Here is a 7,177-nt window from a genome sequence, read left to right as displayed (position 1 = left end):
TATAATAAATGTACTAATTTGTTCTCCTGTATCTATATTAATTGATATAAATTTATAATTATAATTTAAATGTACTAATATGTTCTCCTGTGTTTCTATATAAGTAGTAATTTGTAAACTCTATTTTAGTATTTTAATGGATATAAATATAAAATTATAATAAATGTACTAATTTGTTCTCCTGTATCTATATTAATTGATATAAATTTATAATTATAATTTAATGTTCTCCTGTGTTTCTATATAAGTAGTAATTTGTAAACTCTATTTTAGTATTTTAATGGATATAAATATAAAATTATAATTTAAATGTACTAATTTGTTCTCCTGTATCTATATTAATTGATATAAATTTATAATTATAATTTAAATGTACTAATATGTTCTCCTGTGTTTCTATATAAGTAGTAATTTGTAAACTCTATTTTAGTATTTTAATGGATATAAATATAAAATTATAATTTAAATGTACTAATTTGTTCTCCTGTATCTATATTAATTGATATAAATTTATAATTATAATTTAAATATACTAATTTGTTCTCCTGTGTACTAATTTGTTCTCCTGTGTACTAATTTGTTCTCCTGTGTACTAATTTGTTCTCCTGTTTCTATATATGGATATTCAAAAATTTGTAAACGGTAGTAACAATTTGTATAAAAATTTCAATTTGATTGTTCTCCTGTTTCTATATATGGATATTCAAAAATTTGTAAACGGTAGTAACAATTTGTATACAATATTCTTAAAAAATTTCAATTGTAAACGGTAGTAACAATTTGTATACGGTATTCTTAAAAAATTTCAATTTGATTCGTAAAAGCTGAGGTTCGGTCATAAATTATCAATACCGTATTGTTTTTACAATATTGTAGAATCAATACCGTATTGATTTTAGATGGTATTGTTTCTACAATATTACACCGGCTCTGGATGTTGGACTGGAATATGATAACCAGCACCTAACCTAATGTGACAACCTAGAAAGAACTGATATGGAAGTTGAACGATAGGTTATGAATTCTATTTTGTGAGACCAATGATGATTACTTATTATTCTAATCCACGTAAGAAGAATAGTTATTAAAAATTAAGATTTTATGCCAGGATAAAGGCATGTTATAAATTTTTAAAATCACTAAAATGTAAAATCATAATGGATATATTTGAACACACAAAAAGCCTTTAAAAAATTATTTATAATTTCTTAGTGAAATATTGATACTAAAATGTAAAATCATAATGGATATAGACCACACATAAAGCCTTTAGAAAATTATTGATATTTTTTGATTTCTTGAATAATGACCAATTGTTGTAAATTAACTAAACCTAAAGATGAATTCTTAGATATAATTAAATATAAACCATTAAAAATCCTAAACAAGAAGATAAAACTTTAATTTTAAATATATTAAAATGTAATTAAAACATATGAATTAAAAGGGATTGATTTAAATAACCCTTATAAGTAATACTTAATATGATAAAAATGTTTTTGAAATAAAGCTTTTGAAGTAACACTTTTTGAATTAAAACTAGGGTGTGAAATTTAAATTTTTTATTTAAAGAGAGGGAAATGTGAATAATATTTTATTTGCATATTTTAACCTCGGAGATTGAAAATAAATAAAAATAAATTAAATACTAAAATGCAAAAATTAATTAAACACTAAAACGCGAAAAAATAAAAGTCATTAAAACGCTAAAAATATAACAATCTTATTGATTTATCATTCTTCACTTATTTTTATAATATGATGAACTATTATTTCTCATTATTCGCAACTTATTTATGATAATAATAACAACTGAGTACTATCAAACAAGCTATGATTAATGGAGACAAATTACGATAAGGATATCAAGCTTGCGATTTAAACAAGCTAACGTGCAAAATCGATTTAAACAAACCAACGATTGGGACAGCCAACGTTATGATGATTTGTGATACAACTTGATTACCAAAACGATAAACCACTTGGACAACAAATTCTCTATTACTTCTCCGATGAAATTAACAGAAGAGGGAGAATGTTGAGTTATTCTAATTATTATTTTTTTGTAATGTAATTTTTTATTATTTTTTGTAATAACTTTATTATATGTACGGCGTAACCTTATTTTTATAACTTTCGGCGTAACCTTACTTTTTATATTTTATAATATTTTTACTTTTTTGTTTTTCGTTTGTATTCTAATTTGGACTTATAAAAAAATGTATATATACCTTAAGAAAAGAAAAAGAAATTAGTTAATAAAATATATTTTTACTGACTCGCACCACGCACCTATCGTTAGTTGCCTTATTCTTTGCAAGTTAAATGGAAGGGATTAATTCCAAATACCAGGATTCATTAAGTAAGGAGGTGAAGAGAGAACGCTTTATTGGGATCATGCTAGATAATAAGGATTTAGCGCAGTGTGCTCTAACTGGTCTATCCCAATCCTTTTATCTATATCTGATGATGGGACATTATTCACGCGTGCCCTCCAAAGTTGGGTAGTACCGTGAATATTTATATATAAGATACGAGTGAAAATAAGTATCCGTATCTAAGATCCTCTATTATGAAAAGAATCTTGTTTTTCATTTTCATTTTCTTGATTACAGACTTTTAATATTCATGTTTAAAATTTTACATATCACATTATATATTTTTCTTCAAGAATCTTGTATTAAATTCCTTATTTTTTCCACAATATTTTAATATATTGACAGCCAAAGTTAGCTGGACAACTCATATTAAGATAGATTGATGAAAAATAAAACGAAATAAATAAAGATTATATTTTATAAATAAATGTAACTCGATAGAATATCATTGCCAATTTTATCTAATATTTTTAATTTGTAGGATGACTAACACTCATGATAGTGAAGAAGAAAGTAGTGAAATTTAAATTATGGAAATAGGGTCCCCTGAATAATATCCCTATCTTAAAATTTTATGTGGAAATTTTTTCATAATAAGAGTTAAAAGCAATGACATATATATCATTGGTTAAAAGACAATTTACAGGCTAGATTTATAACCTGTATAAATAAAAAAAATGAAAAAGGGTTAAACAAAAATTTTGTTAAACATATTAAAATATATTATTTATATGTAATTAAAAGGGGCACAGGTTATCTTAAAAATTCAAGTTTAATATTGTCTTCCTTTAAAAGCTGCCTAAGATGATGTGGGCTAAAGACTTTAAGAAAATATTATCCTTCGATTTGAATATAATGAGATTTTTTGACATCAATATCACATCCATATTTTAAGAACTTTTGGATTGAGTCGGATAATAAATAAATTTATTTCAAAATATATTAATAGAAGAAACAGAATATATAATCAAGCCCACATTATAACACCAATAGATTAACTAATAAAGATATTTTTCCTTTGGAAATGTTGCTGAGTTCAATAATACAAATAACATTGAGCTGGAGGTTTTAAATTATACTAAAGAAAGTCGAACATTGTAAATGCTTAATTATTATCCTTCCATTATGGAAATATTTTATACATATAATACTGCAATACCTTCATCAGCTTCAATAGAAAGGTTATTAAGTTTTTATTAAATTTTACAAAAAGGGAAGACAATTAAATGTTACACTGGGAGGTACTTTATTTTAAAGAGGAATCGGTGGGTTTTCTTCGGTTTATCAAAATATATATGTGTATTTAAACTGTTTTTAATCATTTTTTATTTTTATTTTTATTTTTCTTTTATTTTTTACTTTCTTCTTATTTGTTTTTTTATTATTCTAAAAATTGACCCGAAACTAATAAATTTTGATGAAAAATTTTTTTTTCAAAATAATATTTTAAAAATTGAAAGGAAACAATGATTTAATTTTGTTTATTTCTCTTTTTATATCTACTACAAAACAAATATAAATTGATTAATAATATAATTAATTTACAAATATATAAATTCTTTTTATTTATTTTGCAAAAAGAATGATTACTCAAAATAATCAAAAAAATATTCATTACCATAAATGAATGAATTCACAATTTAACATAAAAAAAACGACCCACATAATAGTTTTGGTACACGCCTAAACGGCAAAGATCTTATGATAAATATTTATATGATTATTTTAAAAAATAATGATATATTTTAAATATTCTTATGCAAATTAATATTTCAACTCCTATTAAAAATACTTGCCTCCCTTCTCAATCTATGCTAAGAATGAGCTAATACTAATATTAAAATGCTTGAATATTATAATTAACTCATCATTAAAAGTTTTATTAATTATTGCAAATATTCATTCTTATATATGTGTATATTATGTTCTTCACAAATAAATATTAAAAACTGTATCTTATAAACTATTCTAATTTAATTTGTAACTATAATTTAAAAGTATCTTGTATTTGAGAATTTTAATTAAGCAAAGGATACAAGTATCTTTAAATAAAAATTTTATTCAATATATTTTTGGGATAATATTATTTAATAATAATTTTAAATTCAATTAATAGAAATGCTTAGTATAAAGTCAAAAATGACTATAAAATTACAAATAAGTTATAATTTTCACCATTATTGAAAAAAAATATAATATTAATGTTATATATCAATAACGGTGGTATTGTATGGACAAGAAAAAATGTTTTATTTATTATAAATATATCTAAAACTAAAAAATGATACTAAAAATAAATATAAAATAAGGTATATATATATATATATGTATCATAAAAAAAACAATTTTAACGAAATACATGGTTACAGGCTAACATGTTTAAAATAATAGCAATTTAAGTTAAACAAATTTAAAAAATCAATCTCGATTAACATTCCCCTTCTTCTGAAAAGCCTTCCCATAATCCATCTGAGCTGTCATGGAAAATTTGTCGTTCAAATGGTTGTTCATTTTGATTGTTCAAGTCATTCATAGTCTTTGTAATCGTTGGCTTGATAATATCGTTCCAAGTACGTAGGCTTATCGTCAATCTCCGTCGTTATCATTGTCAATTTTACAAAATTGTTATTATCACCAGTTGTAAAATTATCATTATTAAATAGGATTTCAGAATATATGAATAATTAGAGAATTGATCAAATTTGGATGTTAGAATAATAAAAGGATGATAAATCAACAAGATTGTTAGATAATATTTTAGCGTTTTTATTTTTTTTTATGATATTTTTAGCGTTTTTTTTTAATTTTTTTTTTGCGTTTTAGTATTTAATTTACTTTTTCGTGTTTTAGTATTTAATTTATTTTTATATATTTTAATATTTTTAGTTATATAATCTTTTAGATAAACAGGTTTTTGTTTACTTCGTTTCGGTCTAGGAATCGGTGTTACAATATTTTTATCATTAGTTTTAATATTTTTGTCCACACTTCCGTCCTTCTTAGGAGAGTCGTGGTATGCAAATGTTTCAATTTCAAAATTTTCAATTACATTATCACTAATTTCCTGTGGTAATCTTGAAAGGCAGTCAGGAACAACATTGTATTTACCTGCTTTATATTTTATATTAAAATCATATCCTCCTAATGTTATGTTCCACATCTGGAGTCTTAAGGACATGGTACTATTATCCTTAAGACCCTTGGTAAAGATGTGAACAAGAGGTTTATGGCCAGTAATAATTGTAAATTTTGTGCCGATTAAGTATTCCTGGAACCTCTTTATAGTGAACATAATAGCGAGAGCCTCACGCTCAATATTGGTATAATTCAATTCGGATTTTTAAAGTTCTCGACGCGAAAGCTATAGGTTTTTCTTTACCGTCTTTTTCAGTATGAAATAATACGACTCCTAAACCACATTTAGATGGGTCAGTGGCGATCCCTGTAGGTAATTCAGGGTTAAAATATGTCAAAGCAGGAGGAAGCAACTTCTTAAGATCATTAAAACTTTTAGAGTGTTCTAAGTTCCAAGCCCATTTTTCTTTGTTGACGATTTTATATAGAGGATCGGTTATTTCTGCAAAATTGTTCAAAAATTTTCTATAGTAGCCAGCCATTCCCAGAAATGTTGATAATTCAGCAACTGATTTTGGTTCTGGCATATTAATTATTGTTTCAATTTTGTCGTGATTAGCATGAATCCCCTTGGCGTCAATATCATGACCCAGGAACCTCACTTTGTTTTTAAAAAATAAACTTTTGGAGAAGTTAGGTAATAACCCGTACGATAATATTCTCTTAAACACCTTTTTGATGTTATGTGCTTCATCGTTATTTCCAGTTATTAATAAGTCATCAATATAAAATATAACATCTTTCATATCACCGAAAATCTGTATCAGGTCAATTCAGCGAAACCTTTATCGCGAAACTTTTATCGCGAATGTCGTTTATCGCGAAAAGTTTTTATAACTAAGGTAAAATCGCGAAACCAATTCTGCGAATTTATCTCCGCGAAACATTTATAGCGAAAACAATTTTGCCAAGCCATTGTCGCGAATTTATTTTCGCGAAACCTTAACCGCGAATTTATTAGAGCGAATACATTTTAGCGAAACATTTTACGCGAACACTTTACAGCGAGTTTTTTATCACGAATTGTTTGCGCGAAGTCATTATCGCGAGCGCATTATCCCGAGCGCATTACCGCGAAACAATAAATATATTGCGAATGCATTTATTTAAAAGAAAACAACATATTATTTAATATTTGATGTTTTTAAATAAAAAATGATATGCTACTATTTTAATATTATTTTTGTTACAATTTATTAGTAATTTTCACGCCCAAGATTTTAAGTGAAAAATATTTCTTGAAGTTAAAAAAGTTTGAACATATTATGATAAAAACTTAATCTTCTTTGTAAATATATCTTTTTTGAGGAATTCTTTTGTGAAATTTATTATAAATAAATATGCAATTTTTAGGTAAATCTTTTATAATTTTTTTTATCATTTTTGTAAAATTATCTATTTCTCAAGTATATTAAAAGAGATGGGTTTTCTAAATAATTTTTTTTAAAATATTTTTATTTAACTTATTTATGTTATTTTATGATCTTTTTAAGGATAATATTTTAATGTGACAATTGTCATATTCGTTATTTTTAAGATTTTTGAAATTTTTTGACTCAAAAGGGTAAAAATATCATTTATATTGTAAAGATGTTAAATTATAAATTCAATGAAGATGTTCCTTGGAAATATGGCAATTATCATAATCGGTATTTTTAAACATA

The 7,177-nt window shown here is 24.5% G+C and overlaps 1 long non-coding RNA gene across 1 annotated transcript; it reads right to left on the bottom strand.

Moving 5' to 3' along the window:
- Positions 1-378: 378 nt before the first annotated feature.
- Positions 379-644, bottom strand: LOC135923651 (uncharacterized). Its single transcript, XR_010571256.1, has 3 exons — positions 534-644; positions 473-490; positions 379-421 (listed from the first exon to the last, which is right to left on the bottom strand). It is a non-coding gene; the product is annotated as an uncharacterized LOC135923651 (long non-coding RNA).
- Between the last annotated feature and the right edge of the window lie 6,533 nt (positions 645-7,177).

This window comes from Gordionus sp. m RMFG-2023, chromosome 2 (assembly GCF_954871325.1).
Source record: "Gordionus sp. m RMFG-2023 chromosome 2, tfGorSpeb1-WG-v2, whole genome shotgun sequence".
NCBI classification, from domain to species: Eukaryota; Metazoa; Nematomorpha; class Gordioida; order Chordodea; family Parachordodidae; genus Gordionus; species Gordionus sp. m RMFG-2023.
Note: the sequence above shows the minus strand (reverse complement) of the source record. Positions and strands in the feature narration are given on the sequence as shown.